This window comes from Centruroides sculpturatus, unplaced genomic scaffold, assembly GCF_000671375.1.
Source record: "Centruroides sculpturatus isolate CEXI.00-Female unplaced genomic scaffold, Cexi_2.0 scaffold1805, whole genome shotgun sequence".
NCBI classification, from domain to species: Eukaryota; Metazoa; Arthropoda; class Arachnida; order Scorpiones; family Buthidae; genus Centruroides; species Centruroides sculpturatus.
This window is the reverse complement of record NW_019386110.1, coordinates 92,843-105,072: the sequence shown is the minus strand read 5'-3', so window position 1 is coordinate 105,072 and position 12,230 is coordinate 92,843. Positions and strand designations below refer to the sequence as shown.

Below are 12,230 nucleotides of genomic sequence, written 5' to 3'. Positions count from 1 at the left end.
GATAAGGATGGATAAGAAATCCTTAGTGAAGAGGTAAAACAATGTCTTTACATTGAAAGTTCTTTATTGTGTTCAAGTTTTACAAATGTCAGTGCAAACAAGTACATACAATAAAAACATAAAAATTGTTTTTTTGTTTTTTTCAGGGAAGCTTATGCAAATTTTTATCAAGTGAAATTGTAATGTTTAATGTAACTATCAGGTCAGTCCATAAGTTTGTGCGTATTTTTATCTACAAAAAAAAACAACAAAAAATTTTAATTAAATCTTATTTCAATCTATAATGTATTCACCATTATTTTGTGCAATTTCTTGCCATTTTGATGGTAGCCTTTTAAATCCCGTCTTTGTAAAATGATTTTGGTTTTGAATCAAAATATTCAGAAATAGCCTTTTTTACATTGTTCTCATCCTCAAAAGTTTTCCCTTTTAAAAAATTCTGCAAACTCCGAAAAAGATGATAATCACTGGGAGCAATATCTGGCAAATATGGTGGATAAGGTAAAATTTCCCTTGAAGCTTTTGAGTTGAGCAGTTGACGTTGTTGTCAGTTAGCTATTGACAGTTCATGTGGTATCCATTTTCCTAGCTTTGAAACTTTTCCGATTTGTTGTAGATGTCTATGAACAGTTCCATGGGATGAATTTAAACGTTCCGCAATTTCATCAACTGTTAAAGATGGTTCTGCTTCAACTAGTGCAGAGAGAGCATCATCATCAAAGTCAACAGGTCTTCCAGTACGAGCCTTATCCTCCACACTAAAATCATTATTTCTAAATCTTTCAAACCACTTCTGCGCAGTCCTTACACTAATTACAGTTTGATTATGAACAGTATTTAATTTTTTGGCTGCATTTGTAGCATTCTCATCACTTAAAAATAAAAAGTATAAAACATGTCTCTTATATTCATCTGTTACTTCCATTTTAAAGAAAATAAACAACTGAAATGTTCCCAATTCTGAACAGTATTATATGAATGAGCTCCAATTTAACACTTCAGTGTAAAAAGTATCACATTAGACTGACAATTTTAACAGCAAAACACCATTTTTCTCAAGGTCATAAAATACACATGAACTTATTGACTGACCTGATAATATATCATTACATTGTTCTGCCACTTTCTAACCAAGACTAATATAATGATATATTAGTCACATTGGACATTAAAACTTCACTTGATAAAACGTACATACAAATTGTAGCTCATTTTAAATATCACTGATGGTCCGAGTTTATTAACAAACAAAAAGTACTGCATAACATTTAACTAAATATTTATTTATAAATAGTAATTAGAATTCTAAGCTTATATAGATTCTGAAAATGAAATTTGACCTAATACATTTTTTGATTTTGGTCATTAATACTTTTTATAAGTTTATCTTAACCAAAATAGAGTAAAATTCCATTTCGGTTTCTGATTCGGCTGCAAAATCATCGGACCTTACCTCTCTGTAAAAAATGTAGCAATATCAGATCTGATACCCAAGGAAAAGTATTAATACTGATATCAGTACTGGACCAAAAGTATCAAGTACAAAAAGTACTTGGTATTGAAGGAAAGTATTGATACAGTATCAGCAATATTGGGATATCCTTACTTGCAATCATGTGGTTGAGAGGGCTAGCTCACCTGTAAAAATTTCTGAACATTTAACTCAAAGTTAAATGTAGTTGCTCAGAGCAGTAGAAAGGGTCTCTGCTGCTCTGAGAAACTGGGCTGTAGCCACTTAATTCCTCAACTGCCTTCGCCATCTAGCCATCATTTTTACATATTTAATTCTGAAATTATCCCTTTTGTTTTAGAATCATCAGTCTAGACCAGGGGTCACCAAACTACGGCCCACCACTGCACTGTGCCACAAATGAGCTAAAATATAATTATTTATTTGGAAATATAATAGATTGTAGATAAACTTATTTTAATTTTTTTCTACACAGTAAGTGTAAGTAAAAATGCCAAAATTGGTCCAATCGGATTTTTGCATTTGACAGTAATATAATTTTTAGGAAAATCAGTGAAATGAAAAATTCGGCAACTTTGGATATCAGGGTGCCTTTTGTGTAAGTACCAGCAATGAAGCTTCTAAGGAAAGCGAATACGAGCTTGCTGCAGAGATAATTTATCTTAGTATATTAGTAAATAAATATATTGGTTTTCTTTATTTTTTTGTGTATTCAGTATAATATATTGAACAAAATAGTTATGCGGCCTGTGCTTGTCATTCTTTCAGTTATATGGCTCGCTATGAAAAAGTTTGGTAACCCCTGGTCTAGACAAATGATATGAATTTAATAAAATGTGCACTACCCTAATAACTTGAATTTCATCAGTTTTGAGAATAAAGAGCTACTGTAGATGGTCAAGGAAATATAAAAAGTGATTCTATCATTTGAATTTTATAAATTTCCAATTAACAAATTTTCAAAATATAATATTTATTATTTTGACAAAACTGTTATTTTACAACATTTATTTCAAAATATTAAAACAATTTATATTTTAAAAAACATACTTTCTAATCACAACCTGAACAACAATGATTATGTTACAAAATCATTAATAAAACAAAAATGTTACCTTAAATATGTTACAAAATTATAAAATTACAAATTTATATATTATGGAATGATATTTTTAAAATCTTTTATTGTAATGCAAAAAATATTCCCAAAACTTCTGAATTTTTATTATTATTATTTATTACGAAGATTCCTTTTTTATTTCATTTGAATCTGATTTTAAAAATTCTTTATTATTTGATACTTTTTCACAATGGTTAGAAAACAAAACAAATTGTCCGTAATTAATAAAAGTGCGAATTTTATAAACAAAAAACCAAGTTGCACCCATACACATCGTAAATGCAGCAGTCAGTATTCCGATTGAAAATAATATTCCACTTAGTAAGACAATGGCTACTGTAAGTAATGTACCTAAGGAAAATATGTAAACCATTATAAATAAAACATTTAAACAAAATCAATTAGTTTTAAATTAAATTTATAAATTCGTGCCTTCTTAGTATCCACAGTTAGAAAGAATTTTAAAAATGTTTCCTATTTCTCCATTAAAATAAGAATTATTAATTTTTATGAAATCATATAAAATGGAGCTCTGGTTCATAGAAGAGTTCGATATAAAGGAAATAAATAAATAAAAGCCTCTTAATTCTTCCTGCCTTATGGGAACTAAGATAGCTTCTTTTCATGATCATGAGTTTGGCTCAAAATGGAGCAGTCTGTAGTAAGGTCAAATTTTTATTTTTTATTCCTAAAACTTTTTATAAATGCATTAGAGAAATATTTTGTGATCACGAGCAATATTACACTGCCGAAACCTTTAAAACAAAGTGTGCGATATTTCAGAGATTCATTTTGAAGCCATTAAAAATAATTTGAAATCTTATCATACAATATCATATAACTAATATCAAATCCAATATTTATCTTATCGCCTCAAAAGTTGAATAAATAAATAAATATTTTTAAAATAATACAGTAGAGCATCAATTATATGAAATAATTGGGTCAGGACAATTTTGATTAATCAATTTTTCAGATAACTGATCACAATTGTTAGGGAAAGAATAAAATAATAAATACATGAAATAAATTATAAATATTAATTAAAATTCTAGTACAATAAAAAAATTTCAGGCATAGAAATTTAATGCATTAGAAGAAGCCTGTGACTTAATCTTAATTTTCTATTTGTAATATAATAATTACTACCTAATAGTGCTGATAACAAAATAACTCAATAAAGAGTCTACAAAAAATTACAGACAATTATTATTGTCAAAAAGCCTCAAAATTTCTAGAATTAATATTTTCTAAAGTCAATTTCAGTTAAATGACATTCTACTGTACTGTGAAAGATGATAAAACTGAAATAATATATGAACAACCTGCTGCTGAAGTTAAGAAAATAGCATATTTATTTTATTTTCAGTTTTTTGTAATTTATTTATCTTTGAAAAATTCCTATTTATGATTGCCCTTATAATTGCGTATTTGATATATATAAATATATCAAATACATATTTTTGTAAGTGGTTTTATGGTGAATTTTTCTGTTCAAGTGTTAGAGTAAATTTACAATACTTATACATATTTGTTTTCTGAAACCGTGTTTTACTATTTATTGAGTGTTGAACACAAGATTGTATTATCAATTAAACACTTGGCTTTTTTCCATCTTTATTCAGCTGAATAAAGATGGAAAAAAGCCAAGTGTTTAATTGATAACACAATCTTGTGTTCAACACTCAACTTATACATACATAATTTATAAATACAGTATATATAAAATATAATTTACAATGAAAATCATTTAAATAATAATAATNTTTTTTCCCTCTTTATTCAGCTGAATAAAGATGGAAAAAAGCCAAGTGTTTAATTGATAACACAATCTTGTGTTCAACACTCAACTTATACATACATAATTTATAAATACAGTATATATAAAATATAATTTACAATGAAAATCATTTAAATAATAATAATGGGGTGCACTGCTTGCTGCAAAGCATTGGTGAACTTTTTGTGAGCTTCTTTTGAATTTTAAAATTATGGAAAATATTGAATTTTAGATAACAGTGTTTGAATTGTTGCTAATACTAAGTGAGATAGAATTAAATCCTGGTCCTGTTGATTGTACTCCACCGCATTCACAGATTCAATCATCGGCATCTACAGTAAAAAGATGTTCTCTGAGCGAACCTTCCTTGAAGTTGGCAAGACTGGAAGATTTTTTCTCTTCAAAGTTAGACTCAAGTAAGTCTATTCCTTACTCTTACTTAGAAATAGACTTAAGATTATATTTGGACAACCAATTTGATAAGATTTTTTTGACTTTAAATGAGGTTGTTATGATGATTGACTAGTTGGTTAATTTACATAATGAACATGACCAATGACTAACACAGTTGGAGGTTAAATTGGAACAAATTTCCAAACTTAAAGATGACATGCAGCAGAAAAATAGTTTTATCTTGCATTCTATAGACAAGGTGTCGAATGAAATGAGAAAGAAAAATATTTTAATTAAAGGTTTGACCGATGACCGAGGTTTGAGTTCTGATTTGAATAGGAAAGTGCAAAACCTGTTTTCTAAACTGATAAGTGAATCAAAATCAATTCCAACAGGTAAGATAGTGAAATTTAACCAATCAGATACTGTATTGGTGGAGTTACAGCCACTTGCAGACAAGAAATTAATTTTTGGTAACATTAGAAAGATAAAGGCTAACGATGCATTGAAGAATATACAAATTTTTGATGATCTATGGCATTCAAGACTGAAACAGAAAAAACTTCTGCCTTTTTTACATGATTATTAGGCTGGAAGGCAGGGGAGTTCGACTGATGGCTGACGTTTTGCAGGTTGGTGCTGAGATCGGGCGGATTACTTCTAGGTATAAACGAAGATCTGGGGGAAGTGAACTTGCTGCTGTCATGGCAACATATAATGGTTGTTAAGAGTGAAATTTAACCAGTAAGAGTTTAGAGTGAAATTTAACCGGAGGCAAAATAAAGGGCTATGAGAAATGATAGTTATATTGGCATATCTTCATATACCTATCTTTGAAACTTTAATTGCAAAATTGGAAGATTTGATTTCTGTTTATACTTCAGATTATGATCTTCTGCTGATGGGTGATTTTAATGCACAAATTGGCTTGACTATGGACACTATTTATCATGGGGATCTAATTTCAAACATCCGACTATCAAATGATAAAATTTACAATAAAAGAGGAAATTTAATTATTGAACTGGTGAAATAATAATTTATACATAATAAATGGTCAATACCCTTTTGAATCATCAGCAGACTTCACTTATACATCCAAACTGGGTGCTTCAGTACTTAATTTTGAGTGAGTGTCTGGTAGAGAGATTGCATAAATTTTTTATTTCTGAAGATTATATGTCTGACCATCATTTGATAATTTCTGAAATCCTGACAGACACTGACGAGGATAGAAAATCTAACTTGATTGAAAAGAAAAAAAGGACTAATCTGGAAAGAAGACAAATCCAGTTTATATTTTGAAAGTTTTGGCTAAATATGTAAATATTGTCTTAAGTGATGGAATAGAGGACAGATATTCTGCAATTCTAAATTTAATTAAGTCCTCAGCTGAACAATGTAGAATGACAACATACGAAATTACCATCTTCAGTTTGATTTGACAGAGACTTTAGAACAGCGAAGAAACTAAAGAACAGAACATAGGAATTTTGAATATCCCATAATAATGAAGATTTAATAAAATATTGTGATTTTAAAGCAATCTTTCATTCATTAGGCAAGACTAAAAAGAATTACTGGTCAAATATTAGTAGACAGTATATTAAATACTTGGATTGGATGTCACGCCAACAGTTGTGTTAATTCAATTAGAAACTCAGACTAGGAGGCATTAAAGAGAATTAAAAGGAATATTTTAATCTTGCAAGCGCTTTCAACGTAAATATGTACGTCGTCCTCAGGCAATTCAAAATCAAAAAGAGGATTTTGAATTGCCTGAGGACGACGTATACATATTTTTGTTGAAAGTGCTTGCAAGATTAAAATATTCCTCTTAATTCTCTTTAACGCCTCCTAGTCTGAAGTTTCTAATTGAATTAATAGACAGTTGCAGTCTGAGTGATCTTATATACAATTTTGGTCTATTGTTAATAGATTTAATAGGGGAAAGAAATCCTATAATCAAATTCCTCTTCATAATGTTTTTTATAATATAACTTTTGACATCCAAGTTCTGATTCAATTCTTGATTTTGACCGTGATAATGTCTCTCCTATTTTAGATCATACAATTTCACTTTCTGAGTTAAAAACTTCAATTCACAAACTCAAAAGAAAATCAGCCCAATATGGATGGCATAAAAAATGAATTTATTATATACTTACCCAAAGAAATGTGTTTAGAATTACTCAAACTCTTTAACAAGGTTAAGGAAACATCAAAATTTCCTGAGCATTGGAAAAATATGTTGTTGCAAATGATTTACAAGAAAGGAGACAAACTAAATCCTCAAAACTATTGTCCAATAGCATTGTTAAATACCTTTAGAAAATTGTTCACCAGAATTTTGGCAGATTATTTGAATCAATGTATAATAGAATTTAATGGTATCTCCCAGTTTCAAGGAGCATTTGTTAGAGGAAAAGGTACTATGTACAACATCTTTATACTTAATGCTTTAATACAGTATGTCCTGTCAAGAAAAAGACAAAATCTATCCGATATTTGTGGATTTGGAGAAGGCGTTCGATAGAATCAATTTTAATATTTTATGGGAAAAGTTACATTTATTACGAGTTTCAACTCTCTTCATTAAGCTACTTAAAAATTTATTTTGTATCACATGAAGTCACATGTATCACATTTTGTATCACAGAAGATACTGAGAATTAAAAGCCCAACATTTTGCTGGAACATCCTGTATATGCCTGTAACATCAAGGCCATATAAAATTAACAACTGTATCTTTGTTGTCAGATCACTGTTATAATTTTAATAAATGATCTGCTTTTTAAACCAATAGTTACAGATAGTAGGTAGTTACAGAATACAAATATGATGACTGAAGATATATATTTTTGTGATGACAGTATGGAGAAATCAAGAATAACTCTCTTCAATCTATCTGCTAATCAATTTCTTTTATAATTACAGTTTAGCAAAAAATTCTTACACTGCCATAAATATCAATTCTGTAGGAGAGTTTCCTGCTAAACAGCAATAAATCATTAGTATATTTTTTGGTTCTGCTAGTTAAAGTTTTAAATCGTTTTGATTCTCTCAGAAATCGGCTGCATACACACTAGGTGTTTTTAAATGCATGTTAAACACGCATTTGATGAACCAAGAGTTCTGCATTGGCATACATACTCAAACGCACGCTTGGCCAAAAGTGCGCGTTTATAGATTTTTCTTAAAACGCGCATTTTGCGGGCGCTTTGAGATATATGTGCTGCCATGTTACTGTACATTCGATCGCGTGTTTTCGGTTAGAGTGGACGTACGTTGGCCGAAATGGAGAACGATCATTTCGATACTGATCTATTTATTGATGAAATCTAAAAGAGACCAACCATTGTCAAAGGATTTTATAGATATTTTAAAAGAATTAAAAAACTTGGGTTTATTTTGTCTTAGTTTTGGATACAACGTCGCAAACATTCCATGTGTTGGTCTATCTCATAATATTGGGTGCACCCAAAATTCTCTTTGCCTCTGCCATCGTCTTTTATAGCGACGATGGAGGAGGGGCACACAAGCAATTACTTTCACATCCATTTCCAAACTGATCCAGTGCGTATGCTCCAGTAAACGGTCGTCTAACGCCGAGCTAACGTGTGGTGTGTACGCTGCTAACACGCATTTAACGCAACGCAAAACACCTAGTGTGTACACAGCCATAAGTTGATTAAATTTTCATTAAAAAATAATTTTTAATTGTATAGAATTTTGTGTATTATTTAATAATATACTCATGTATCCATGAGATGTTAACAGATAGAATTTTAAAATTTTAGTGAAATTATTCTATTTTAGTTCAAGTTAAAAAGTGTGCATGCATGTCTATTATATTTTATGAATAAATTTTATATTTTGTATTATATACATGTATCTATTATATATTACATAGGGTAAATGGCAGTAATTGGTCATTTGAAATTTAAAATCCTGTAGTAAGAGTTCTATAAAAGCTGTTCTAGAAATATTACCATGCAATATTAATACAAATTTCTGCTCCCAGTAGATAACAAGAAAACTTGCAGGTTTTTTCCTGTCAAGTGTGGCCAATAAATATAATTTTGCATTTTTATAAACCAATGAATATTTTGGATTAAATGATTGGTGTTTCTAATTTCTAGATATTGGTAATAGAATTCATAAGTATAATATTTCCAGATTTAATCTTTGTTATGTCACAGAATTTTAAAATAAAAACTTTCTTGAGTGGTCAATAACTGTGCCATTCATCCTAGATTTTTTTTTATAATATTCACTAATCATTATCACATATTTTTGTAATTCTTTATCTAACTTTATCTAATGCAACAATTTTTCAGTAGTAATTGATAAGAATCTTTGCAGAACAATACTATTTGTTAAAAAGTAGCTTTTATTTTTATTTCTTTTGTCACGTGTAACTGCAATTATTAAAAAATAAGAAAACACTGTACAAATATCAATATTACTGAGCATAAATTTAAATATGTATTATGTTTAAATTTTCATGTTAAATTTAATATATGACAAATAAAGTATAATAAAAATTATCTCAAATATTTTTTTATTTGTTAAATAATTTTTATCAGAAAAGCAAACATTTATCTGACAAGTAAAAAGTCATATTTCAGAGTTTAGTAATTTAACAAACATTTTCAAATAAGCACAATCTGAAAAATTCTGAAAGACTGTAAACATAAGGCTATATGGACTCTCTTTGACTCCGGTTATGAGTGACATTTATCAAAATATATTATATGATAAGAGAAGTTTCTGAATGAGATTCTATCTTTGCTAAACTTAATCAGTAGTCTTAAGGAATACAATTCCTTAAAAAAGTACTGTATGCTCAGAAGCAACATTTTTTTTTTTGCAAGACTACAACTTGTTCCTGCTATACTGAGACTTACAAAAATTGCTAAAAATTTTCATATAGCAAAATTCAAAAAATGATACAAATATAGCAGTGTATGAAAACAATATTAATTCCTCATAGTTGTAGACCATGTCTGTAAGAGCAAAAAAAAACACCAAAAAAATTAATAGTCCAGATAAATCCTTTCAAACGTAATATTGACACACTGCAAAATGTATTAATACAAGCATTAAACCGTCTTATATTGGAATAACTGACGAAACGAACACAAAACAAAAAGTGGTTCTTTTCCGTTAACGGGATGCCAGTCGTAACTTTAATCCGATATACAATACCGCCGTCCGCTAAGAATATCACGTTTAACCATTTAGCCCACGCGACTCTGCCAGCTTCAAGTAGCCCATTCCCCCGTTGGCGGAGTACTCGATGTCGTAGCGTTTTACGTGGGTACGAAGGCTCGCCCCCACCCACGCAACGAGGCGTCCGTATGCAAAGCACGTAGAATTAGCAGTATTCCGACACGTGTTAAAAACCGACCTTTGGAAACGAATATATCACAAAGGGTCAACAATCCCGGGACGGCGCAGAACCCCTCGTTCTGAGCTGGAATCTTACCCGTTGCCGTACACGTCGGCAGGCATCTCGTTAACAGAAAAGTCATACACTTTAAAAACATAATTGCAAGCACTGAATATATCCCCCGTTCGTAAGACGATTTCCCCTTTGTGTTTGTCTCACTTAAGTCAAATTAATAAAAGCTTTGAAGCAGAACACATCGAGTTATTTCTTTTGACTTTTTTTTGCTCACAGAGTAGTTTACAATCCTAGCAAGATGTCACCATTATTTCTTAGTAGAAATGATATTTTGTTGAAATTTGTTGATGAGAAAATATCAACAAGAACTTCAACTTGAAAATGATAACTAAAAATGTGTTTCATTATCACTAAAATATTCAATTTATATATTTTTAAATTTAAACTTACCTTCGATAAATAAAAATCCTACAATTGTAAAAACAGAAGTTACCAAAACAAAACAAGTAAATGTCAAAATTGGAATAAAGGATAAAAGGAAAATCATAATAAATGCAAGAGATAATAATGGATATTGTTTAATATAATCCTGATAAAAGTGAGAACTTCTTATCCATATAATTATTGAAAGTATTTTGGAATAAATATCTTCCTCATTTTCTCTAAATTCTTCTGTCATCTTAACTTCTGAAGTGATCTAGAAATTTTAAAAAATGTCTTTAAGATGAATAATTATTTATAATAAAACTAATTTTTTATATAACATACCTAATATACTACAAATAGAAAAAAAATAATAATAATACACGGCATACGTAAAGCATAAAACTCAAAAGACGGTAAACAAATAAACGAAAGTGTTGCCAACCTAGCTATAAAAAATTTATTAATTTCTGATCAAATTTTTTTTCTTGCGTTTCATTTTTAAAAAATTTTCGCAGGTGAAATTTTCAATTTTAAATACGTTTATATAGTTTAATCAATATTTTTTCTTTCAAATATTGATGATATACTAACAAGTGGATTTGCAGATGACCGGATGGCCGAGCGGTCAAGGTGGCAGCCCACCGCTCTGGGAGACCCGGACTCGAATCCGAATGGGTCGAAAAATCGTCAGGAATTTTTCGGGGGTGGTCCGTTCGAATATGTCGAGCCCCATACCTCACCACCCGGCAGCCCCACTGTGGGCCTGGCCGAACCCGTAATGGGCTTGCAAAAAGAGGCCCTCTTAGTGTCCTCAGGGCGGAAAGAGTTAAAAAAAACTCCTGTGCCTTTTTTCGTAAATTTCTGAAATTTTGCAGGGAGGTTTGCGTGTTTGGGGAAATGTTTCTAGAAATTTTCAGGAAAATCGAACCGTTGGCTCGGGAGCTATGGCCCAACTCTTAAATAACTCTCGAACCAATCCGAAGACTTAAAAGTAATGGTAACAATTGTTACGGATAAAAACAAATAAAGAACGGAGAAAAGTTAAGCACAACGTTGCCAGTTTTCTATCCTGAAGACTACAATGTATTGTATATATAATAACCTCGCGTTTCTTTATGCAGCGAGTGTGTGGAGAAATAACGTCACGAGCAGTGTTGGNAAATTCAATACGAACGTTTGTTTCTTGAAAATTTGATCACGATTTAAATACAGTATTTACTTTTAATATTACAGATATGTCATCGAAAAGAAAACGTGTTGTATTATCTTTAAAAGACAAATTAAAGTATTTGTTTCGATTATCCGGATTTTTCATTATCCGGACTACCTTCATCCCCAATTAGTCCGGATAATCGAGGTTCTACTGTATTTATAGATTAATTTACATAAGTTATATATATGAGTTAATTTCGGTGAAATTTAAAAATTAACCGACCGAACAGATATCAGTGATAAAAATGCCAAATTAAATTTGCTTGTTGATATAAAATTTCTCTGATTCGCGAGTTCCATGAATTAATTTCATGATTCATGAAATTAATCTATCCAATTTCGAAATTTCTCCCCGTCGCGTGTCGCTCCGGGTTGAATTTTTGCCGTTTTTTAAAAATGAATCGTGGCTATTGTATCG

At 30.2% G+C, this 12,230-nt stretch overlaps 1 long non-coding RNA gene across 1 annotated transcript; it reads right to left on the bottom strand.

The window, feature by feature from the left end:
- Positions 1-2,726: 2,726 nt before the first annotated feature.
- LOC111613648 lies at positions 2,727-11,037 on the bottom strand. The gene is made up of 3 exons (XR_002754795.1): positions 10,943-11,037; positions 10,625-10,871; positions 2,727-2,942 (listed from the first exon to the last, which is right to left on the bottom strand). It is a non-coding gene; the product is annotated as an uncharacterized LOC111613648 (long non-coding RNA).
- Between the last annotated feature and the right edge of the window lie 1,193 nt (positions 11,038-12,230).